The sequence below is a fragment of the Trichechus manatus genome, unplaced genomic scaffold (assembly GCF_000243295.1).
Source record: "Trichechus manatus latirostris isolate Lorelei unplaced genomic scaffold, TriManLat1.0 scaffold00016, whole genome shotgun sequence".
NCBI classification, from domain to species: domain Eukaryota; kingdom Metazoa; phylum Chordata; class Mammalia; order Sirenia; family Trichechidae; genus Trichechus; species Trichechus manatus.
In genome coordinates, this window is record NW_004443952.1 from 6,141,554 (window position 1) to 6,168,937 (window position 27,384).

Genomic DNA, 27,384 nt, shown 5'->3' on the forward strand with positions numbered 1-27,384 from the left:
TGATATCTCTGTTTCCCTATTTTCAATGTTTTTGCTTTGATGTATTTTTGACTTCCCTATCTGAGTCAATATCTGGTTGCTCTGTCCTGTGTTCTAGCCTTGCACTGTTATCTGATGTTATTGATTTTCTATCTGGAGGACTCCCATTAGTATTTCTTGTAATTTTGGTTTGGTTTATGCAAATTCCCTAAGCTTCTGTTTATCTGGAAATGCCCTAATTTTGCCATCATATTTAAGTGACAGTTTTGCTGGATATATAATTCTTGGCAGGGTGTTGTTTTTCTTCAAGGCTTTATATGTGTCATCCTATTGCCTTCTTGCCTGCATTGTTTCTGCTGAGTAGTCCGAGCTTATTCTAATTGACTTTCCTTTTTAGATGACTTTTCGTTTATCCCTAGCTGCTCTTAAAATTCTCTCTTTATCTTTGGTTTGATTATAATATGTCTTGGTGACTTTCTTTTGGGATCTACCTTATGTGGCATTCAATGAGCATCTTGGATAGATACCTTGTCATCTTTCATGATATTAGGGAAGTTTTCTGTAAATAAATCTTCAACAATTCTCTCTGTATTTTCTGTTATTGCCCCCCGCCCCGTTCTTGTACTCCAGTCACTTGTAGGTTATTTCTCTTGATAGAGTCCCACATAACTGTTAGAGTTTCTTCATTCTTTTTAATTCTTTTATTTGATTTTTCCTCAAATAAGTTGGCGTCAAGTGCTTTATCTTCAATGTCACTAATTCTGACTTCTACTGCTTCAATTCTGCTCCTATGACTTTCTACTGAGTTGTCTAATTCTGAAATTTTATTGTTAATCTTCTGGATTTCTGATTGCTGTCTTTCTATGGATTCTTGCAGCCTATTAAATTTGTCAGTATGCTCTTGAATAACTTTTTTATGTTCCACTACTACTTTGTCTGTATGTTCTTTGGCTGTCACTACATTTTGATGAATTTCCTTTCTAATTTCTAGAAGAGTTCTGTATATTAATCTTTTGTATTCTGCCTCTGGTAATTCCAAGAAATTCTCTTCCTCCAGAGAATTTATTGATTCTTCATTTTGAGAGCTTGCTGAAGCCATCATGGACCGCCTCTTTATGTGATTTGATATTGACTGTTGTCTCCGAACCATCAATAAGTTATTATAATTTTATTTTACATTTGTCTAATGTGTCCTAGCTTCTTGTTTTGTTTTGTTTTGATATGCCCAAATAGGCTGCTTGTGTGTGCTAGTTTGATTATTGGCACCTTTGAAGCTCTAACGTCCTGTCACCAGGTAGTTAGTTCTGTAACTAAGTATGTGCACACAGGAGTCCGTTAAATTTTCCTATATAGATTCCGCTCAGGTGTTCAGGCAGTCAGTCACCAAGTGTGTGGTACAGGCTCTCAGCTACAGTCTTAGAGAGGCATAGGTTATTTGTGTAGGCACAGGTATCAGGCTGCAGTAGGGGGTCACACGCTGAGTAAGGCAGGGGGTTGACGGCTGCCCCTCAGTGTCTGAAAGGAAAGTGTGTCCCTGTTCCCTAGAGCGAGTAGGTAGGTGAGTTTTGCAGCCAGACTATGAGCACCCTACTCTATTGGCTGTAAAGACTCAGGGGCACCCCTTATTCTTAGACCCCTGTAGCAGGTGGCTAGGTGGTATAGGTGGAGCCACCAGTCCTCAAGGCCCTGATATGGACTGGTAAATGTGCCTGCTTAAAGGGCAGAGCTGTGTCAAGTGTCACAAATCTGCCACTTCATAGCTGAAACAGCTGAAGTTAGACTTCAGGTGTTTACCCTGTTGTACTGTGGTAGTGAGAGCTTACGCTGTTGAGATGGGTCCACACACATCTATACAGGGGTGGAAGACACTCAAAGTCTGTGGAACCCTTATGCCTGTGCCTAGGCAAGGGAGCTGTGCCAACCCTGAGTTCCTGGCTTAGGGGAGCCAGTAGCTTATTTTTTCCCATTTGTTAATTTGTTCTCTTTCCAAGGCCAGGAGAATGGGATCTACTTCTGGCCCAGAGGACTCAGAGATTTCGGAAGCTGGCTGGACTGGTGCAGAGTGGGGAGGGAGGAGGTAAAAGGGAGAGAGGTTTTTCCCAAATGGGCTTTCTTTTTTTTTTTTTTAAATCCCCGTGAAAGCTGGCTAGTTGTACTTATCTTTAGCCACTTGGGAGCTGCTTTCCACTGGTTCGAAGTGTCCAAGCAGAATCTCTGCTGCCGAATCTTTCTCGATGTGGAAACTGCCTCCCGAGCACGTGCATGGAGCTGTATGCCTGCTTCCCTGCGCACCCTGAGCTGGTCTGGGCTGAAAAGCTCCGGCTCCCGCCGAGTCCAGTCTGGCACTCCTCGCTTCTTCCAAACAGTCTCCTCTCCCCCGCCACTCAGTCTGATTCCTCCACTTTGCCTTGTTCGGGGCTCCTAGATATTCATATACAATCAAATCACTTGTTTTTCCAGGTCTTTGTTGTAAGAGGGATATAGGAAGCTGTCTGACTACTCCGCCATCTTGGCCCCGCCTCCTTGTGTTTGAACCCTCTTGAAATTCAATTCTGTAAAACCCAAAAAAAAACAAAAAACAAATAACCAACTCGAACCCTTTGCCTTTATGTAAATTCCTACTCATGACAATCCCATGTGCTACAGAGTAGAACTGCTCCATCAGGTTTTCTTGGCTGTAATCTTTATGGAAGCCGATGGCCAGGCCTTTTTTCTGAGGTGCCACTGGGTGGGTTTGAACTGACAACCTTTAGGTAAATAGTGGAGTTCAAACTGTTTGCACGTCCCAGGCCCTCACCTCCTCAATTCTGTAACCAAACCAAACCCATTGCTGTGGAGTCGATTCCAACTAATAGTAACCCTATAGGACGGAGTAGAATTGCCTTATAGTTTCCAACGTTGTAATCTTTACAGAAGCAGACTGCCACATCTTTTTCCAGTACAACTGCTGATGGGTTCGAACCACCACCGTTTCAGTTAGCGACCAAGCGCTTAACCATTGTGCCACCAGGGCTCCTCAATTCTATAAAAGGGTGGTCTTTTACTTATGAGGTTATGTGAGTTCTAAATATCTTGACCCTTTTTGAGAGGCAACAGGAGGCCATGTTGTTTAGGACTGGACAGCAGTAATCCTGGTCTTTGGTCCTGATTCTAATTAACTGGGTGACCTTAGGTATAAGAATCACATTTGGGCTTAAGTTCCTTCATCTGTAAAATGAGTAGATTGGGTGTCCATGGCTGCTTTCAGTCTAAAATAATTCTATGCATAAAGATTAACCGGGAGAGGGGCTCCCTCACAACTGCTAGCTCCAGGCAGAAATCAACTATTTTAGTCCCTGGACTACCGCTAGGATAATGTTAGGAAGGACTGTGTTTCCACTACAGAATGGAGGCTTGCTGAAAGTGAAGAGGACTTGAAGCACTTACCGATGAAGACCAAATACTACAACCTTCAGTATGGAAATAAAATAAAAATCCTCATAACTGGACCAATGAGCAACATCATGATAAATGGAGAAAAGATTGAAGTTGTCAAGGATTTCATTTTACTTGGATCCACAATCAACACCCGTGGAAGCAGCAGTCAAGAAATCAAATGATGCATTGCCTTCGGCAAATGTGCTGCAAAAGACGTCTTTAAAGTGTTATCAATCGTCTCATGTGCATGTGGAAGCTGGACAATGAATAAGAAAGAATGAAGAAGAATTGATGCCTTTGAATTATAGTGTTGGCAAAGAATATTGAATATATCATGAACTGCCAGAAGAATGAACAAATCTATCCTGGAGGAAGTACAGCCAGAATGCTCCTTAGAAGTAAGGATGGTGAGACTTCATCTCACGTACTTTGGACATGTTATCAGGAGGGACCAGTCCCTGGAGAAGGACATCATGCTTGGTAAAGCAGAGGATCAGCAAAAAAGAGGAAAACCCTCAACAAGATGGATTGACATGGTGGCTGCAAAAATGGGCTCAAACATAGCAATTATTGTGAGGATGGCACAGGACCAGGCAGTGTTTCGTTCTGTTGTCACTATGAGTCAGAAATGACTGTAAGGCACCCAACAACAACAGCAATAGAATGGAGTAGAAGGATTAGCTATATCTTAAAGTCAGATAGAACTATGCTTAAGTTGTAGTATGCCACTTGCTGGGAGTATGATCCAGGACAATTTATGTAAGACTTCTTGGTGTATTGGTACCAACTTTATAGATAATTTGCTAGAATTAAGTAATGTGTGTAGAATACAGAGCAGAGCACACAGAACAAAGGAACATTTATGCAATATCTCATCGCTCTCACTTTTGCAATCTATCAATTTGCTTCCCTCAAGCTATCCCAAATATAAACATTTATTGCCCTTAATGTATATATATATGTGTGTGTGTATGTGTGTGCGTGTGTATGTATGTGTGTGTGTACATACGCCTGTATGCGTATGTACAGCAAAACCACCCAAATTATACCTATACCCTGGCTTCTTGCTTAATTAGGGTTTAAACTTTTATTTTTTTAAGTAATATTTTATGGCGTTTTCCGTGAAAATTTACACAGCAGTTTTGGTTCCCGTTCAACAATTTCCACACAAGTTGTTCAGTGACATTGGTTATTTCTTTACACCGTGTGAACATTCTCATTATTTCCATTCTGGTTGTTCTTTTTCCATTAATCTAGTTTCCCTGCCCCCTTATATTCTCATCTTTGTTTTAAAGTAATTGTTGACCGTTTGTCTCATATGGGTGATTTTTTAAAGGAGCACAGTACTTATGGGTAATATTCATTGTTTTTTGGGCCAGTTTGTTATTTAGCTACAAGGCAAGGTGATCTCAGAGGTTAGTTTCGGTTCAAGGTTTAAAAAGTATCTCAGGGCAATAGTCTCGGGGAGCCTTCCAGTCTCAACCAGTCCAGTAGGTCTGGGTTTTCTTTTCTTTTTCTTTAAGAAGTTGAGGTTATGTTCCACATTCTTCTCCCATTCTATCAGGATCTTTCTATTGTGTTCCTCATTAGAACAGTTGGTAGTGGTAGCTGGGCACCATCCAGTTTTTCTTGTCTCAGGTTAGATGAGGCCGTGGTTTACATAGACTGTCCTGTAAACTAGTTTCTTCTTTGAGTCTTTGGTTTCCTTCTTTCTCTTTTGATGTAGATGAGTAGAGACCAGTAATTTTATCTTATGGCCACTCACAAGCCTGTAAGACACCAGACACTACTCATCAAACTAGAATGCAGAACATAACTTTAGGAACTATATTATGTCAATTGACTGAGATGTCCCATGAAACTATAGTCCTAATCTTTCAAACCCAGGAATCCAATCCCTCGTGGTGTTTAGTTATGTCTAAGAAGTATCCATAACTCTTCCTCCTATGGGCTTTATTATATATATGCATATATATTATGCACATACAGTCACATAGATGCATATACATCTATTTATATACACACTTATACACATATATGCCTACCAAACCAAAAAACCAAACCCTTTGCCGTCGAGTTGATTCCTACTCATAGCGACCCTATAGGACAGAGTCAAACTGCCCCATAGGGCTTCCAAGCAGTGGTTAGTGGATTTGAACAGCCTACCTTTAGGTTAGCAGCCAAATTCTTAACCACTGCGCCCCCAGGGCTCCTCATACATATATACCCACACATATATTTTTTGGTTGTTTTTGCTGTTGTTTCAGAATTATATATGCCATAGCAATTACCAACAGGTCATTTTTTCTTGTGTGCTTTTTAGTGGCATCGTTTACCTTCATCAAGCTGTGTACACTTCACCTTCATTCGGTATTACCGTTCCTATCACCAAAAATAACAAGTGTCTACTATCTAAAGAGTGAATCCCTCTCTCCCTCCCACCCAATCCGTGGTAACCAAGAATGAACATTAATTTCTGTATATTTACTTGTTCATGTCATTTCATAAAAGTGAGAACATACAACTTTTTTTTCGTGATTGATTTATTTCGTTCAACATAATGTCCTCCAGGTTCATCGATGTTCCAAGATGTTTTGGGAACTCATTTTTTTTTTTTTTATTACTGAGTAGTATCCCATTGTATGTATGTACCACATTTTACTTATCCATTCATCTGCTGACGGGCACTTAGGTTGTTTCCACCTTTTTACTATTGTGATGAACATAGGTGTGCCTATGATTTAAACTTTTGAGAAACAAAACTATTTTTAAAATGAAGTTTAAGCATTTTTTTCCCTAGGAGACCTTTATAAAATATATTCAGTTCTTTCTTCAGTAGCTGAGCATTCCAAAGCTATTTTTTCCACCTAGATTTTCAAAGACAGCATGAATGTTATTTTTATTGCTTCTAATATGTCTAGTATATTGATGCTCCCATCAGTACTGTTTGTCCTATGCCTGATATTCCTATATGAATAAGCTTTGTGAGGTGCTGTTTCCCCCACCCCTCAAACCTCACCCTTGCTATGAGGCTGATGATTGTTTTGTTTTTCACTCCTGTCTAATTCTTTTCCTTCAACAACCCTTCCCTTTCTTTTTTAATTTGACGTGTCTAATTTCTGGCAGACCAAGTTGGTTGAATTTTGTTAAAATAGCAGTTCGTAGGCTCTAGCCCCATAAAAGTTTTAGGGCTTTAGTTTATAACCAAACAGTGTCTACTTGGGTAGCTCTTAAGCTTTTTATTTCTTTCTTCCTTAGCTGGTGGCAGATTAATAAGGTTAGTAGAAAATTGAGTCCTGAATTGGTACATTTTTCATCATAATTGTTTCTCAAAGCCCATGACTTTTAAGGATTACTGAATTAGTTTCCTATTGCAATAGCAAATTACCACAAGTGTAGTGGCTGAAAACAACACAAATGTATTATTTTAGAGTTCTGAAAACTAGAAGGCCTTAATGGCTTTCACTGGGCTAAAACGAAGGTGTCCACAGGACTGCATTTTGTCTGGAGGCTCTAGGGGAGAATCTGTTACCTTACCTTTTCCACATTCTAGAAGCTACTGGAATTCCTTGGCTCATGGAAATTTTCTCCATCTTCAAAGCCAGTGGCTTGCATCTTCAACTCTCTCTGATTTCTGCTTCCATTTTCACATCTCCTTCTCTGACATTCCTGCTTCCCTCTTAAAAAGGACCCTTGTGATTATATTGGGCTTATTATTCAGAAAACCCAGGATAATCTTCTAATTTAAGATCCTTAACTTAATCACGTCTACAAAGTCTCGTTTGCCCTGTAAGGTACCATATTCACAGGTTTCGAGGATTAGGATGTGGACATCTTTAAGATGCTATTATCTTACCTACCAGTTACCAACACAGGATGGTCGTAAACAGTCTCCATTCCCAAGTGCTCTCTCTTGCCCACCCAGCGACCTTGGCAGCCTACAGGCTGGGCTTTGGGATGCTGTCTAATTAGACTGAAGTTTCTACTGGACCAGCAAAGAAGACACTTCTGCTGCCTCTCAAGACAACAAGGCAGGGTTCCTGACCTCCCCTGGCTCCAGGTCCCTAAATCAATCTTTTCCTTCCAGTTCTTGTTAAAAAACAAGCAGGCTTTCCCATTTGGATCCATCCCAGAACTGTGTAGATATGGTATCTGCATCTGGAAAAGTGTCAAATGGAAGCTAAGACCAAGGAGCAAATGCAGTGCCTTATTTTGTGCCTAGCACTGGGCAGATACAAAGTTTTAATTTTTCCCATACTAGAAAAACTGGACAAATACCCCAGAATTTAGAGCTTCCTTGCTGCCGGTGACTGATCTGGTGAGACACCTATTAAAAGGAGAATGATACAATAGCTAACATTTACTTACTACTTGCCAGACACAGTGGTGTGGATACATCTTAACCTAGTTATTTCAAACATCCACCTTATGAGGTTTGTACTATTATTAGCCCCTTTATATATACAATGAAACAAAGATTTAAACAAGTTAAGGAACTGGACCAAGCTCAGACAGTACATATATATATATATATATATGCATACACACACTAATACTTATCCTCACACTTATATGTCCAGCCTGGATCTCTCCAAGGAACTCAGACTCACACAGCCAATCCCTATTCATCAGCTCCATTTCAAGGTCCACTAGATATCTCCAACTTGCATCCAAAACTAAATACCATTTCCTACCCTCCCCTATCTGCCACCTCCTGCATTGTTTTATAGTTCAGTAACTGTTACTATGTGACACCCCACATACTATCCAACAGAAAATCTTGTCCTCTCTGCTTTCAAGGAGCCCTGATGATGCAGTGGTGAAGCTCTCGGCTGCTAAATGAAAAGTTGTTGATTCAAACCCACTGCTGGAGAAAGATGTGGCAATCTGCTTCTGTAAAGATTCTTGGAAATCGTATGGGGCAGTTCTACTCTGTGCTATAGGGCTGCTATGAGTTGTAATCAACTCGATGGCAATGAGTTTGAGTTTATTTTATTTTTTTTTATTTTCTCTACTTTCACAATGCATACAGGATCTAAGCACTTTTCAACACTTGAGTCTAAGCCAGGGCTGTTCAATAGAAATATAATGTAAACCACATACATGTGAGTTTCAATGTTCTAGTTACCACGTTAAAAAAGTAAAAAGAAACATTTGAAATCATTTTTGATAATATATTTTATTTAAGCAAAATATTATCATTTCAACATGTGATCAATATAAAATAGCTGTTATGAGATAGTTTATATTCTGTAATTCCTACTAAATCTTTGAAGTCTGATGCTTATTTCACACTAATAGCACATCTCCATTAGAATGAAACACATTTCAAGTGCTCAGTAACCATATGTGGCTAGTGGCCTCTGCATTGGATCCAAAAACCAAACCCAACCCATTGCTGTGGAGTCGGTTTCAACTCACAGCAACACTATAGGACAGGGTAGAACTACCCCATAGAGTTTCTAAGGAACGGCTGGTGGATTCAAACTGCCGACCTTCTGGTTAGCAGCCTGAGCTCTTAGCCACTGTGTCACCAGGGCTCGTGCTGGTCTAAGGTCTAATTACCCTAGAATTCTGCAATAGCATCCTAACAGATCTCTGTGCTTCCACTTTTTTCCCTTGAGTCTGCCCCCGGGTAGTACAAACAACATGCTCAACTGCTAACCAAAATACTGATGGCCTGAGTCCACCCAGAGGCACCTTGGTAGAAAGGCCTGGTGATCTACTTCCAAAAAATCAGCCATTGAAAACCATATGGAGGACAGTTATACTCTGACACACATAGGGTTACCATGAGTCAAAATTAACTTGATGGCAACTGGTTTTATGATTCACATAGCAGTCTGAATGGTCCTTTTAAAATGTAAATCAGATCATGCTCATTCTTTTGCTCAAAATGCCTCCAAAGATTTCCATCACCCTTAAAGTAAAAACCCAAAGTCCTTTGATGACCTGGTCCCTGGTCTCCTCTCCAAAACAGTTTTCTAACCCTCATTCTGCTCTCTGTGCTCCACTTTGCTGGCTGTAGCAGACACAGCTGATGCTCCACCCAGATCCTCTTGGATCTCCTTGTTGGTTCTGTGCACTCATCCTGCAGCTTCTGTGAGATTCCCTCTAATGGCTTCCACCTGGGAACTTCTTTAAAGGACTGTGCTTGGGCCGCTAGAGCTAGCCTTCTTGCCTGGCCCTACAGAGAACCAGAATCCAGGGAAGTTTACCTCCTTCCTGGCTCCCTAAGGTAGGTATAAGCTCAAGAAGGGAACAAGCTGATGATGCCAGGACTTTGCCTGAATTCTTACCCTTTCCTGCTCTGCCTCCTTCACTTCCTTACCAGTTCCTCCTATAAGCACTTCCTTAATAAATCCTTTAAAAGGAATCTGGAGAACCCAACCTAAGACATCAGCCTTAGACACTCTCCTCCACTAGGGCTGCCTTTACAGTTGTTGTTGCTAATCCTAGAACACTCTTCTCCCAGGGAGAAACATGATCTGCTGCTTTCATTCATTCAGGTCTCTGCTCAAACATCATGACCTCTAGAGATGGCTTCTCTGATGCACCTATCTGTTTCTGTCCCCTTCCCTGCTTTATTTTTCCCTATAATATTTATCACCATCTGACATTATATTATATAAGTGGGTTTTGTTGTGTTGCTGTTATTCCCTATTTCTCTCAGTAGAGTATAAAATTCATGTGGGAAGCAACTTGGCTTTGTTCACATTACATTTCCAATACCTGGAGATTTGCTCATAGATGCTAGTAAATATTTGTCAGTTCATAAATGCATGCATGCATGCATGAATGAACTAGCTGTGACAGGATCAGACTAGACAGTCTCATTCCATACTGCATACTCCATGTGTTTGCAAGACCTAATCTGCAAAATGTGTTTCAAACCATCAGTGTACACACACATACACACACGCTCTTAAATAGACACTTTCCATCAATCCTTAGAATGGCACATCCACCCTGTCTTTGTAACCAAGGAAATGACTCTATTTCTTAGTGCAAAGAGAACACAGGTATACATTATTCCCCTGCAAATTCACAAGCCCAATTGTAACTCCAATTAATAGCGCAACATTAGCAGCCAATGTCAGAATGAATAAAGGACATCTCAGATTGAATAAATGAAATAAATATAAAATGCTTAGCACATTTCCTGGCACATAAAATGCCCACTATTCCCAATAGTTATAATTATTATGGTGGTTCTTTTTTCCCTAACATCTTACTTAAAACCTGAGTCTGTAACTTCGTGACATCAATGTGAAAAAATGAGGTCTGGTGGGGACCAGAATTGTCTGGGGGAAGCCAATAAAATATGCAGTGCCACATTTCTAGGACTTTCTGTCCTGAACACTGACCACTTTAACCTGTGCAGCGGATGCAAGCAGTAAAGATGAGGGGAACATATGATTTCTCAGGAGGAAAAGAATGATCATCTTTGTGACTTTAGTAATAGGACTGCTCAGTAAACTTTGCTGGTAGTTCATAGTCTGTCTGAAAATACTAGCACATACTTCCAGAGCCCAAGCCAGTATTGCTCTTGGAATAGAGATTATTGGCAGATGTGAAAAGACGACTGAAATAGCTTAGAAATGAGCTTTCGCCTACACTGATTACCCTAACCTTTTCCTGTTTAAGTAAGCCAATGGAGGGAGCGTGCCCTCGTTCTTTAAATGTCAATTAGCTTGGGAGTTATATGATTCACCAAGGAAATAAAATGAAAGGATAAAATGATGATTGCATTAAGATCATCAATATTAATATCAAAACCTCAAGCAGCACAGTAAATGCCATGACTTTCCTGGGGAAATGAGTATCAACCGGGTTCCTTCCCTACCGAGTAATCATGCTCCTGGGAACAAGGTCCAGTGTGCAGACTTTTCTTCAGTCTCCTGGATGTTGCAGCCCCTGAGACATGGTGCTAGTTCAGTCTCTGGAAGGTGATGCCAGAGCCTGGCAGGAACAGTGAAATGGGCAACCTGAGGATCATATTTATTGTTCTAGTTCCCTATTGCTGCTATAACAAATTACCACAAACTTAGTGCTTAAAACAACATAAATTTACTACCTTACAGTTCGGGATGTCAAAAGTCCAAAATGGCCTAACAGAGCTAAAACCAAGGGGTTAACAGCGTTGTGTTCCTTCTGGAAGCTGTACGGGTATGGGGTAAAGAATTTAACTTTACCCAAAGAATTTCGTCTTTGTCCTTGGTTCCTGAGAGATAACCTCTAAAACCTTTTTATTTTCCCAAATAATTGAAATGTCTTTGATAAGTCCTCCAGACCACACCTGAGGGTTTATGCTAATGAGATGACTCAGGTAGGGCTGACCAAGTTATCCTTAGGGGAGGGGGACTGATTCAATCAATCATGCCTACATAATAAGACCCCTATAGAGGCTCTGGATATGAAAGTTCCATGGACTTCCTGGTTGGTGAGAGACATCAATGCACAGAGAGGCTAGTATATCCCTTTTAGGGACATGGAAGTTCTGCACTGGGAATTCCCGGACCTTGCCCCATATGTCTCTTCGTTTATATTCTTTTTGCTATCATAAAACTATAATTGCAAATATAGCACTTTCTGTTAATTTTGTGACTCGTTCTAGTGAATTATTGAACCTGAGGTAGTAGTAGGAGCCAGCATGTCAGAAGTGAGGGAGCCACTGGGGGTTATCGAGCTTATGGATGACACCCTGAAAGAGTAGCAGGAAAACCCTGAATTTGCAGACAGCCAGTCACAAGTGTGTGTTCTGGGGACTCCCAAGCTTCCAGATGGTGTCTGAGGTCTTGGGCAGACTTGGCAGTTTGGAGGACTATGCCCTATAACTTATGAGGTCTGACCTAGCTTCTCAGTGATTAATGTCAGAGGAAGAGTGATGCATGTGTAGCTGGTGTCAGAACAAAAGTGAAACAGTTGAATAGATCTGATTTTTTCCACTCAAGGGGAAAATCCATTTTCCTTGCCTATTCCAGCTTCTAGAAGCTACCCACATTCCTTGGCTTGTGGCCTATTCCTCCATCTTCAAGACCAACAGCATAATATCTTCAACTCTCTCTCTCTGACCTCAGCTTCAATCTCTAACCATTACACTCTTGCCTCACTCTTATAAGAACCCTTGTGATTATACTGAACCCACTTGGATAATCTAGGCTAATCTCCCCATTTTAAGATCCTTAACTTAATCACATCTTCAAAGTCTCTTCTGCCATGTCAGCTAACATATTCACAATTTCCAGAGATTAGAATGTGGACATTTTTGGGAAGCCATTATTCTGTCTCCCACACTCTTGCCATAGCACCTCCCTTATTTCTCTGTATTTTCTGCTCTTCCTCTACGAATGCAAACATCAGAAAGGATCTGACAAAAGTCTTTTCCCCCTTTGTGTGATTTGAAGCCTCTGTGTTTTTTTCTGATCCTGAAATGTGGGTCAGAGTTTCTGAGCTACAGCAAAGTCAAGCAAACTTCTCAGTGTCACACAATTATCAAGAAAGAAGCTTTTGTGGAAGTGTTCCTAGAACCACATCATATGAGCTGTTCCAGACAGGGCACTGATGTAGCTTAGGATTTGTGAAAGGTTATCAGAGAAGCTTCCTGGAAGAGATGGAGTTTGAGATGAGACTTGAAAAATTGTCAAAAACTTTTGGCAGGGAAGTGAAAGCAAAAAAAGAACAGAAGGCAAGCTCTTCCCCGTTATTTAAACTCAAGAGAACCAGGAAGCACTTGGTATAAATTTCCTGTAGGAGGATGCCTGAAAAATTCCTCATTTCCTCATGTGCCCTTTTCTTTGCTAGTCAGTCACTTTTAGAATCCATCTCTCCTTCTTCTCCCTTGTTTTGTTGCTTATTCTTCCTTTCTAATTTCATCTTTGCATGGCCAGAACAAGCAGAGTTGCTTATGCACATCACTAACTTACAAATGTGGTTGGAAATAGCTTTCATAACTAGGCATACCCAGTCCTCAATGGAAGTTGGTGATTTCATATAGGGTGCCTATATAGGAGGCAAGGAGCCCTGGTGGTGTAGTGGTTAAAGCGCTCAGCTGCCAATCGAAAGGTTGGCAGTTTGAACCCACCAGCTGCTCCACAGGAGAAAGATGTGGCAGTCTGCTTCTGTAAAGATTTACACCCTTGGAAACCCTATGGGGCAGTTCTACTCTGTCTTATAGGTAGCTATGAGTTGGAATCAACTCAGTGGCAATGGGTATATAGGAGGCAGGCAACTCCTCAATGTCTACAGTATTAAATAGATGGAAATGCTGAAACAGATTGTCTGGAAACTCTTCCATAATTAGGAGTGATCTAACTGTGAAAGTGTTTATTTAGAAACAGCCTCAATTTTCAAACTTCTTGAAGCCTTTTTCTCTCAAGAGGAAACTGAAATAAGTAATAATAACTTCTCCCCCACAGGGTCAAGAATTTTGTAAGAAGCAATGCTGGGAATAGCTAATTTATCTAAGAAAGTGAAGCCCAGCAGAGATGGCTGTGGTCCATAGAGTCGTTGCTTCTGAAACTGGAACGGGACTAGAAAGAGGCCTGGCTGAAACTCAGTCCTCCACTGGCCTGATACTGTGAATTCTCCTGAGTGGTGACTGTAAGGCAGACAATGGCAAGGAAGGAGACTGGCCCATGCAGTGATACAACCAGTTCTTCTGACCCCTTTAGATATGTGAGCTCACTTCAAGATGGAAAATAATGGAATCCAAGAGCTGGGTCAAAGCCTAGAGATGAGTTTCTGTAATCTCATTTTGTAAAAGAGAAAGTTGGATTCTAGGAGATATTAAGAGACTTGCCAAAAATCACAGTAATTTAGAAGTGGAGATAGGTTAATTCACAAGATGGGCAAATTCTGAAGGACTTTAATTTAGCAGAAAATTCTTGGTCTAGAAATGAATAACTTTAATCATGTACTTGTTCTGTGCAGGATCATATCCAAATGTAACACATCTCAAATATCAATGATAAATTCGGGTCAGTTCTAGAATTATAATAAATATGCATTGACAGGTTGGGTATAGTAAATTCTTCGTTATTTAGATCTATCTCTTTTAATGATTTAAGACTCTATGAACTGGTTCCTCAGCTTCCCTAGAGCAATAACCTGAACCCTTCAAAGATCCTGCAGATCCTCCAGTACCTTTGGAATCACCATCATCATCATCGCTGCTAATGTTTATTCAGGGTTTTCAACATGGCTTTCTACATTTATACCCGCTATTCATATAATTCTCACAATTTCTCTGTTAGGCTGGCACTGTTATTATCCTCATTCTAGAGAAGGGAGAAGTGAAGCTGAGAAGGAAGTAACTTGTCCAATATCACACAGCTGGAAGGTGGCAAAGCCTGCACTAAAGACTGTAATAGTTAGAGGGAACTTTGGAGTCACATTTGCCAAAGCTCTGCATATTTCTCAACAACAGGACATTCACCCAGCTTCTGCTTAGACTCCATTACCATCATAGATAGCTAGCTTCATTTTCAGACATCAATAACTCTTCTTCCTTATAATTAATTAAACTGAAATTGGAATCCTGGTAACATTTACTCATTAGTCCTGGCCATGTTCTCTCGAGATCCACAGAATATTTTAAATGTGTCATCCATCTGAGAGTTGTTTAACTATGTGAAGACACAGTCCTCTCTCTCCAGTCCTTAGTTTCCTTCAGTTGTCCTCCATATGTCATGGCTTCTTGACCTCTTACCATTTTTATTGCTCTGTCTTAGACATGCTTCAAGTCATCAAGAATCCCAAAAAACTCTATAGGTAGACTAACAGTCCTGGATAGAGCAAAGTTAGCAGCATAAAATTTTAAAATTGAGACAGCTTAGTAAATTAAAGAACATGGGTAATAGAAGCGGGTTAAATCCTGACTGTTATTTGCTTAGCCAAGTCCCTTACCCTTTCAAACCTCAGTCTTCAACTGTTTAAGTGCGATAATGATGCTTCACTCATTGTTTATTAGGGAATAAAATAAAATAATATACAAAAACGATATCATATTGTGCCTGGAGGTAATAAGCATTCAAAATTTATAATTTATATATAAAGAACTTTCAAAACTCAACAGTAAAACAACAACAAATGATCCAATTAGAACATGTGCAAAAGACATGAACAGACATTTCATAGAAAAAGATATGTAAATGACACATAAACACATGAAAAATGTTCAATATCATCAGTCATTAGTCAAATGCAAATAAAACCACAATGAGCTATCACTACACATCTATCAAAATGGTTTAAATAAAAAACAGTGAAAATATCAAATGATGGCAAGGAGGGGGGATAAGCTGAATCGCTCATACAGTGCTGGTAGAAATATAAAATGGTACAGGCACTTTGGAAAACAGTGTGGCCATTTCTTAAAATGAAAACTAATTATTCACATACCATATGCCCAGCCACTATACTCCTATGTATTTATCCAAGAGAAAAGGATACTTATATTCACACAAAAACCTATACAAGAATGATTATAGTAACTTTATTTGTAATATCCTAAAACTGTAAACAATCCAGATGTCCTTCAACGAGTGACTGGTTGAACAAATTGTGGTACATCCATACCATGGAAAACTGCCCAGCAATGAAAAGGAACCAACTATTGATACATGCAACAACCTGATCAATCACCAGAAAATTAGACCAAGTGAAAAGCGCTAATCCCAAAGGTTACATACTGTATTATCTTATTTGTAAACTTTCTTGAAATGGCAAATCTATAGAGAACAGACTAGTGGTTACAAGGGTTATATAGAGGGTAAGAGGCAGGTGAGAAGTTGGTGTGACTATGAAAAGGCAATATGAGAGATCCTTGTGGTGACGGAAATGTTCTGTATCTTGACTGTATTAATGTCAATATCCTGGTTGTAATATTGCCCTATACTTTTTGGGTTTTTTTTTTTTTTTTTTTTGGCAGGGGTGGCATTGAGTATGTTTTCATTTTATATTTTTAAAGGGATAAATTTATTGGTAGAGAGATAAAATCAACACCTATTCCAATACACCCAAACCCCTTCCTTGTATCTATCAGGTAAATTAAATATATATATATATATATATATATATATATATACACATTTATATACAAATGAGTTAAATACTAAACGTTTCTTTGGCTATCAGATGTTTGGAGTTTTTTCTCAAAGAAACTGTTATAAAGAGATTAGATTCCCAACTAGTTCACAAAAGCCAGTTTAAACAATGTAGCTTAACTACGGTACTAAAATTACTTGAAACTTAAATTTCCCTACATTGCCTATTGATTTATATTCTTTTATTTATTGTTGTACTTTAAGTGAAAGTTTATAATTCAAGTTAGTCTGTTATACAAAAATTTATACATATATTGTTTTGTGGCCCTAGTTGCTCTCCCTATACTGTGACAGCACACTCTTCCTTTCCACCTCCGATTTCCAGTGTCCATTCAACCAGCTCCTGACTCTCTCTGCCTTCTCATCTCACCTCTGGACAGGAGCTGCCCATTTAGGCTCATGTATCTACTTGAGCTAAGAAGCACACTCTTCACGACTATCATTTTATGTCCCATAGTCCAGTCTGTGTGTGAAGAGTTGGCCTCAGGAATGGTTTTAGTTTTGGGCTAACAGAGTCCAGGGGCCATGTCTTCAGGGTCCCTCCAGTCTCAATAAAACCATTAAGTCTGGTCTTTTTACTAGAATTTGAGTTCTGCACCCCACTTTTCTCCTGCTCTGTCGGGGACTTTCTGTTGTGTTCCCTGTCAGGGCATCATTGGTGGTAGCCAGGCACCATCTACTTCTTCTGGTCTAGGGCTGATGAAGTCTCTGGTTTATGTGGCCCTTTCTGTCTCTTGTTGCCCTATACTTTCGCAAGCTGTTGTCATTAGGAGGAACTGGGTAAAGGGTACATGAGATGTCTCTGTATTATTTCTTACAACTGCATGTTACAATTAGAATTATATCAGAATTAACCATTTAATTAAAATTTATTGGTAAGCATAATGTGTATCATAATTCCTTAAAAACTTATAATCTGTATATGATAATCTCTGTTTATGTGAAAGGTGTTTCCTGCTGTTATCTACAGGATAATTTAGCCTTTGTGTAATAGAAGGTATTTGTCATCACGCCCATTTGGGAAATGCTGGCTTATAAAAAAGTTTTCCTTTTTAGGATCTCAGAACCTTTATTATACTTAATGTTTTGTGGCCATTCAAGTGTTTGGTAGACTATACATCATTTTCTCTAATTTCTTGATCATGAAAACTTAGCTTCTCTCCATCCTTTAGTCCCCCAAACGCACATGTCCAGCACATCAGAAAAACATTCATGAGACTCATTTTCCATGGCATTCACTTCAGAGAATGCGGATGTCTCTGGGACATGCCATTTGTTACCCTGCTTGGTAATGGAAGCAAGGGGATTCTAGGCAATGGTAGCAATTTGTCAGAAGTCAAACAAGTATAAAATAGTAGCACTCCCAGGGGTGAAAATCAAGGGCATTGGGCTGTGCAGAGGGCTATCAAGGGTACAGCTAGAGGGGTGTCACTTGGTAAGATCATGAAGGGACTTTAGTAACAAGCCATGGAGTTTAAACATTGTCCTGGAAGCCACAGGGTCTCTACCTAGGCCCAAATTTTATCTACAAATGAGAATGCCGAGAGAATGAACCGAACGACCCATTTAACTATGAAGTCTAGATTTGACCTTAAAACTCTAAAAATGTGAGCAGAACTTACAGACTACGACATTAGCTTCTGAGTTCATTGATTGAATATATATATAGATAAACTTACATTCAAATATCTCTGCATGTATTCACAATATCATGAAGCATGGACCACTGGCCATGAAGTCATTCTTCTTCAAAACTCCTTATTTTACAGATGGAGAAATAAACCCAGAAAGACAGAAAGAAGACAAATTCCAAGCCATCTTCTGACTCCCAGGGCAAATCTCTGCATTCTCTATCCTGTCTTCCGAAGGGGTTTTTCAGCCTACATTCAAACATGACCTAGAGAGATGTAACCTTGCACCTGAGTTTCTGGGAAAGGAGGCAACCCTGGGATTCATTAAAATCCTACACATTGATAAAAAGCATCCTAGCACTTCAGGCTCAGTTATGGAAGTTTCTCTTCATTCTACCTCAGTTAGAAAAATTCCATAAACAACTCATGTCCCCAACCTGTATTCTGAGAACAAAAGAACAGATCTGTCAAGTGGGAGGAAGGATGGGGGCTGGCAGGGAGGGTTGTTTTTCTGTGGCTTCAGTATAAAATAATCTGGTTTGAATTGTTACAAAGTACAAAAACAAATGGCATTCAGCCGTGGATCTTAACTCGCAATATCAGTTTGAAAAAACATTGTTTTCCCTTACGACTCAAAGGAGCATCGTGTTTGGCAGCTGGGTCCCATTACCAGAGTCCCCACAAAAAGGAAATGTCAGGTCGGGCATTATTTACAATCCCAAGCTAATTTTTTTTGCTAAGGCCTCTCATGGCTCTGGCCACAGGACTTCAAATCAAAGTCATTTAGATTCTGTCCCATCACATTGTAAGCTTTCACATCTTAACATTTTTAATACTAGAAACTACAATAAGTCCTCCTCAACCAAAATTGTACTTCGAGTACTGGAGATTTCTGTTAATGTATTACCTGGCAAGAAACAATGTACATAGGCTTATAGTGATTTATCCAGTGTTATCATAAATGTTCAAAAAATAAACAGACGTGACCACAAACTTATTCCAGTCCTAAAACTCGTGCCAGACGATTTTCAAGCAAGCTAAAAAGATACATACAATGACATTACATGCCATTGCACTCCTGTATCTGCACCCAAGGCCATCTGAATATCCTGTCTTTAATGTTCATAGCTGTGTTTCTTAGCAACGATTCTATTTGTAAATATTACTTTAACCTCTTTAAGTGGTTTCTTTGGTTGTAAAATGATGATAAGGATGTCTATTTTGGTGAAGTGTCATGAAGATTATGGGACTGTATCTGTAAAACTTGCTTTATACAGGATATTCAATAAACATCCAGTCTCTTCTTTCCATCCACCTTATCCTGAACGAAACTCCCCCATAACCCTTTGTCTGAAGTTCTTCTTATATTACTTGTATATATTATTTAGGTAGTACACCATAAGCTTATTGAAGACAGACAGTTCTTTAGTAAATGATGCAGTAGATATGAAGGTGTGTTCTTCCCTGCTTCAAATACCATGATTCACATAGAATAGAAACTCAACAAATGGCAGTAAGTAATTGAAGGAATTAGCCATTTCATCCTCTCTACTCTGTAGCCCCTGTTACTCATTTCTGTACCCTCTATGCCTAGCATAATGCATATCCTTACCAATCAACAAATGGTTTTGAATAAAACATACTTGCTATTTCTTTGTTATCTTCCACAACTTCTGATTCTGTGCTGGGTATGTCAGAGGTACTCAACAGAGCTCAGTAAGTAAGTTTATTTAATGAATAGATGTAAACTCCTTGGGCAGCCACAAAGACTGTCACCCCAAGTACTGTGCCATTCGAGAGCCATGGATACATCACATCCATTTTTTCTATATTCATACATACCCAGTTTTTGTTGCTTTAATTTTACAGACTAGAAGACAGAGAGGACAAAAGACACTCAGAGTCACAAGTAAAACCTCTTTATATGTTCTTCCATGCTCTTCATGACTGTTCTCCCTACAGCCTCATCTTCCACTGTGGCTCACTCGACCTGCCCTGCATTCCAGCCACATTGCTCTCTCTTGCACTTGTGACCTTGTAGGAGAAATTTTGGTTTCCTGCACTGTTCTCACCCTTATACGTTGTCTACCAGACCACCCTTACTCCTTCTGCAAAACACAGCACGAGTTGCATCTATTCTGTGATGTGTTGTTGTTGTTGTTAGGTGCTGTCAAGTCAGTTTTGACTCATAGCAACCCCATGTACAATAGAACTAAACATGCCCAATCCTGCGCCATCCTCACAATCATTATGCTTGAGCGCATCGTTGCAGCCACTGTGTCAACCCATCTCATTGAGAGTCTTCCTCTTTTTTGTTGGCCCTCTACTTTACCAAGCATGATGTCCTTCTCCAGGGACTGGTCCCTCCTGATAACATGTCCAAAATATGTGAAAAGAAGTCTTGCCATCTTTGCCTCTAATGAGCATTCCAGCTCTACTTCTTCTAAGACATATTTGTTTGTTCTTCTGGCAGTCCATGGCCTATTCAATATTCTTTGCAACACCATAATTCAAATGCATCAGTTCTTTTTTGACCTTCCTTACTCATTGTCCAGCTTCCGCATGCATATGAGGCAACTGAAAACACCATGGCTTGGGTCAGGCGCACCTTAGTCCTCAAAGTGACATCTTTGCTTTTTAGCACTTTAAAGAGGTCTTTTGCAGCAGATTTGTCCAATGCAATGCATCGTTTGATTTCTTGCCTGCTGCTTCCATGGGCACTGATTCTGTGACATAGTCCCTAAATTCATAGACAGAGTAAGACAGTCTCTCCTTTCTCCACTCATCATGACCCCAACATCACACCTCACAGCACTTGCCCTGTAACTTCATAACCTGCTCTTTGGTTAAATTGTGAGTTACTTGAAAACTTTTTTTTTAGGAAGGCATTCAGTAAATGTTTCCCAAATTAACCAAGGAAGCAAAAGAGGAGGAAGGTGAGATGGGCTCAGTAAGTAAAACAACATGTAAGCAAAGACCGTATTTTAAAGCAAACTAATTTCCTAAATGCCTTAATTAATTCAATACATTGTTTCTTTACTGATGGGAAATAATGATATAAATACATATTGCTTAAAAAAGCCACACCAAACCTGTTGCCATTGAGTTAATTCCTACTCATGGCAATCCATGTGTGTCAGAGCAGAACTGCTCCATAGGTTTTTTTTTTCTTTAATATGATTTTATTGGGCTTTATGTGAAAGTTTACAGCACAAGTTAGTTTCTCATTCAAAAATTTATACACAAAATGTTTTGCGACCTTGGTTGCAATCCCCGCAATATGACAGCACTCTCTTTCTACCCCAGGTTCCCCGTGTCTATTCATCCAGTTTTCCCTGTCCCCTCCTGCCTTCTCGTCTTGCTTTTGGGCAGGAGTTGTTCATTTGGTTTAGTATATTTGATTGAACTAGGAAGCATGTTCCTTATGTGCGTTATTTTTTGTTTCATAGGCCTGTCTAATCTTTGTCTGAAAAGTGAGCTTCAGGAGTGGCTTCAGTTCTGAGTTAGCAGGGTGTCTGCACACCATAGTCTCAGGGCTTCCTCCAGTCTCTGTCAGTAAGTCTGGTCTTTTTTTGTGAATTTGAATTTTGTTCTACATTTTTCTCCTACTCTGTCCAGGACTGTCTGTTGTGATCCCTGTCAGAGTGGTCATTGGTGGTAGCCGGGCACCATCTAGTTCTTCTGGGTTCAGGCTGGTAGAGGTCTGTAGGATTTTCTTGACTATAATCTTTATGGAAGCAGATAGCCAATAGATAAACTCCCTGTATTAGAAACAAATCTTTAAACTTTACTTATTAGCAAATTTCATATTTTGACATCTAAAGCTGCTTTTCCAGAAAAGTTTTCCAGCTTGCTTGTGAATATTTTCAACACAGCAAGATTAAAACCAGAAAATTCAAAAGAAATCTTATATAAAAGTCTCCATCAGACAGTAAAAAATAGTAAGAAATTTTTTTGTCTGCAGATTTTTTCCCCTTCTGTTCATGTTTCAAGAAAATTTCAAAACCACCCAAAGAGAACCCAAATCTCAGATTAGTCCACATGTCCTGGTTGTTCAATCATAATGTAATTCTCTAGGCCCAGATCCTAGTTCTAGTAATTTGTCAATGATCTGAGGGAAAAATACACACACACACACACACATACACACTCATGAGTCATCTTCAGCTCAGAGCACAGTAGCTATGGGGATAACACTTTTTTCCTCTCTGACATTTCAGTTCTTAACTTTAGAAATCTAACTACAGTTGGATTAGGTTTAAATATGATGTCAGGTTTTCCACTGCTTCATGAGAAAAATACGTCTCTCTCGAGTTCAAATAAATCTAATTGTGCCTACATTTGCACTAATTCAGGAAACTCCTAAATTCTTTTGACTAGAGGAGGGAAGAGCAATGTCCTCTTGTAGTTGATAAGGGGAGGATAACACTGAGTGATGCGTGTCTGCTTGCAGCTGCACTTCTTCATGAGTCAATTAAGCTACCATAGATTTTAGGGATGGTTTTAAAGATGCATAGTGGAATCATAGGGTGAAGTGGTGGCAGATGTTTTTAGGATAATGAGACCAAGTAACTGTAAATAGATGTGTTTTCCCCATGGACCAGAGATCAAAATGATTCCAGGAGTTGTATCACATTTAGTATCTAAACATCTATGATGATATAATCAAGAAAGAACATGCCTTTTGGAGTCCAACAGACTTCATATAAATCTCAGCTCTCATCTGCTGGCTTGTGACCTGGGTTAAACCAATTAACTTTTCTAAGCGTGAGATCCTTCATCTGTAAAATATGGTGGGAGGAGGTGCAGGGGTGTGGGGTGGGACAGAGAATTGCCTTGGTTTATCACTGTGAGAATAAAAATGTATGTGCCCAATAAATTTTGGTGCCCCATACATAGATCAAAGTACCAACAGAGGGCAACATCCAATTAACACTAAGTATTTTCTGATTACTACATATCAGAGTGGAGGAGGAAAATAAATAGTTGACAAATACATTTGCTGTATGTATAATCTTATCCTATGGAAAACAAAGAGGAGAGGAAATGAGAAACATAGTCAATAGAAGGTTCTAGTTCTGGTCCATCCTAAGAAAAAGTCTGAGCAAAAGGTAGCTTGTCTTCCCATTGATGTTCCACTGGCCAAGTTCAATGTTGACTTTACCTAGTTAAGAACTATGTACTCTAAAGACTGAACTGTATTTAGGCAATTAAAACCAGCCTAGCTGAGTGATGTGAATAAAGATTTTCCTCTTGGGCCAAGATCTAGCTGTCATCACTCATAAACAGACATAAACCCATGGTGGACTGGATCTTAGCAGAAAATATTTATGTCGGTTACTATGCAGTTGGGTTTTGTGGGATATGTCTATTTTCCAACAGTTAATGACACACGGTATTTAATGTGCTCAGGTTAGCTCTCAACTGTTTTCTCCCTCCCATTCTTCTCTTCTCTCATTCCTCCCTCCCTCTCTCCTTTTCTCCCTTCCTTCTTCCCCTCCTTCATTTCTTCCTTCTAATGACCTTCTTTGCCTACTTCCCCTAGTTTTGACTAGATGAAATGACAAATATTTTTAAATTCCCTCCATACCCCCATTCTTGGCTGTGGGTTAAAAACAAAACATAAAAATAAGAAACAAACAAAAACAACAACAACAAAACCTTTATAAAATGTCAGCATGATCATCAGACTCAAAGTTAGTATCAATTACTAAACTGTTTGATTTCACCATCCCTGCTTGTTATCCAATTCTAGCCCTGGACTCCAGAGTAAATTTTTGAATTTTGTTATCTTCAACTGATATGCTGGAAATAATGAATAGAAAATCTGGGAAAGACTTCAGAGTTCTTATAGATGAGGAAGCTGAGATTTGATTTACATGCTCCCAGGCTACTGGATTGACAGAACTAAGATTATAATACAAATCCCAAGATTTCATTTACCCCATTTCCAATCACAATTAGCCACAACTACATTTGCTATAGTATAAAATATGTTTAAAAATGCACAGTTGTAGGACAATTTAAGAGGCACTCTTTTCTGGGTCTGCTTCTCCCAATAAAGTCATCTCTGTCAGCTCACCAACCTCAGAATTCTTCAATTTAATACCTTTTCCAGGATAAAATGAAACTCCCTTAGGATTTTCAGTCCTTTATATATTAGCATGATTTAGTTTGTGATAATCTCATGAGAACATTCCTAGATGAGGAGAGTGCAGAAGAGCACTGATCTGGGAGAGATGAGAAAGTCACAAATATCAAGTATTTGAGGAGATGAAGCCAGAAGCAAATCTTATCAAATTTTAACTAGAGCTGGCCTAACAACTACAATAGTCATAGTCATGTTTGCTTTACTTATGTATCAAATATTTTTTCTACTATGTGAAAATCACTAGCCTAGGTACTGCGGTAAAACAGAGTTTAGGAAGAAATGGTTACAAACTTCTGGGACCTTGAATGTGAATAAAGATTGTCCTCTTGGGCTAAGATCCAGCTGTCATCAATCATAAACAGACATGAAACCAGGATGGGCTGGACAGTGAGTCATCTGTCATTTAACTAGCTATGATAAAGCAGAATAAAACGCTTATAATAATGGACATACATTCAATGCTCTCAGGGAGAGGAGACATCAATTTTAATGGAAGCGGAGTGGAAATGGAAAAGACTTCCTTAAAGAGATGGCCTTTAAGAGGTTTCTTCTAGAGTTATCCACAAGGAAAAGGAATCTTGAAGTTGAGGGGATGACACGCATTGAACATCTTACAAAGATTTCCTGTGCTATTTGCTGAGCCCCAAGAATACAGCAGATAAGAAGATAGTCCTGGACTCAACAGTTTACTGCCTCAAAGGAGCCATTGAAGCAAACAAAGTAATTTAATATGAAATGGCTGAAAATAAACAGAAGTACTGGATCAGCTAATTTATTTCTAGACAATTTACCTATTCAGTTCAGTCTTGCTAAACAGGGCTACTTCCATTACATTTTCATTTTTTCAGTAATGGTAAAGGAAACAGCCGACAGGGGGCAACTTTTCTTATTCATATTTGTTTTCCCTCCTTATAGTCTTTCCACTTTATGCTTGGACCACAGAGGTGAACACCCCTACATACTCTCAGTTTCCTAGACCTTCTTTTGCTAGAAGCTCTCCACCGTAAGTTTTGATGGTTAAGTCTTGTCACAAATACTGTGTTCCTAAAGACCTAGACCAGGCTCCTGTCAGTTAGGCACTGTGTCTTACTGAATAGCAGATCCAGATTATGTAATTTGTGATTTGTTTCATTGGGATACCTGTGTCTTAATGATCTGTGATATCAGAAGTCACCACATCTCTCTGAACCTGTTTCCTCACCTGTAAAGTGAAGATACTATACTCCAGGGCAAAAAAAGAGTCTTGCTTTCCTCCTCTTTTGTATGTGTATAATTTGTGGAGGAAAAGGCTCTGCTCTAAAAATTAAAAAAACTCAAGTCTACCCATGGCCCTATCCCTATTTTGCTTTAGGAAGATTCTATTATGCTATAATGCCTGAGTCTTCCATTTAAGAGGAAACGCATTATAAGTAAATGTAAAACTGATGAACATTATAGTCAAATAAGCCAATTCGGTGAGGGGAGAAGGGTGGAAACAGGCCAATTGATTGCTTGACTGAGTGACTGATTATTTGACTCAAGTGACCAGACTAATCAAAATCTCTCATCTAGTAGCAATGGGTGTTTGCATATATCAAAACAATTTCAGAAAAGGACTTGGGAACATCTGTTTATTTGGACTAAAATAGACAAAATATGGTTGACTAAACGCTTTGATATCTTCTAATCCTAGCTGAAGTTCTTAGGAAAAAAAGAAAAGAAAACAGTGTAATGAACTCCATGGGCTTTATTAAGCCATGGAGAGTTATCAAAAATATGTCTCTAGGTAGTTATTCAAAAATTATTATGTCCTTTCCATGATCCAATACAAACTCAGTCATGCATGTTTCTTATTTTTTATTTATATGAGAGTAAAGGGACCATGACAATAATACAGAGGATGACAAATAAGCAAAATATTATTGTTCCAGACTTGGAGCTGCACACTTCATAGGCATAATTTCTAATTCTCAAGACCATGAACTGAGATAATTATTCATATATTTATTTTTTTAAAGAAGGAAACTAAAACTCGAACAGAATAAATGATATATTATTTAGAACTACTTTTGTTGTTTTTAAGGCGCTCTGGTGGCACAGTAGTTAAGCGCTTGCCTGTTAACCAGAAGGTCAGCAGTTTGAACCCATCAGCCACTCCATGGGTGAAAAATGTGGCAATCTCCTTCCATAAAGATTACAGCCTTGGAAACCCCATGGGGCAGTTCTAGTCTGTCCTGTAGGGTTGCTATAAGTCAGAATATACTCGACGGCAATAGGTTTGTGTTTTTGTTGTTGTTGTTACTTGCTGTCGAGTCCATTCTGGCTCATAATAACCCCATGTGTAGCTTCAAGTAATAATAGCAGCAACAACAAATCTCCACTGATTAAAAAAAGTGGATTTGTTATAAGCATAGAGATGTGTCTCATGAAATCTAAGGAATGAGATACAGCCCAGCTTCATGGGGGACCCAGATTAGAAATCCAAGAACCTTCTCTTCTTTCCTTTCTGCTCCACTTAGCATGTCTTATCTCATTTTAATTACCTTCCTTGTTTTGACTTTTCATTTCCTGGAAAAGAATTGATCTTTCTCTCAGGCCACTTTCTAAATCCTCATAAAGGTATTCTAATGGTGCAACCTACATCAGATCCTCCACCTTGATTTAGTCGTCAGTGAGCTTTGACTAGTGCACAGCTGTGAGGAAGAGAAGGAAGGTTGGGCAGACGAACTAAGATATACCTACTGTAAGTAATTTGACTCTGGTTACAAAGCAAATTCACTGTTTAGCAAGCATTTTATCTCACATCTGTTTGGCTCAAAAGTCCAAGATGCCTTCACCATATCATACCGTGATGCCCATGGGAGAAAGTCCTGGCAATATGCTTACATAAAGTTTACAGCCAAGAAGACCCTATGGAGCAGTTCTACTCTGCAACACATGGGGGGTTGCCATGAGCTGGAATCAACTCCATGGCAATGGGTTTGGTTTTCATTATTTACCATGATGCTATCATGCTTAGTAGTTCGAAGAAAGACCATAAAATTTTCTCCATATGTAATGGATATCCAGACTTTTGAATTAGACAGAATCAAGCTAAATCAAACATAGACTAGGTATTTAA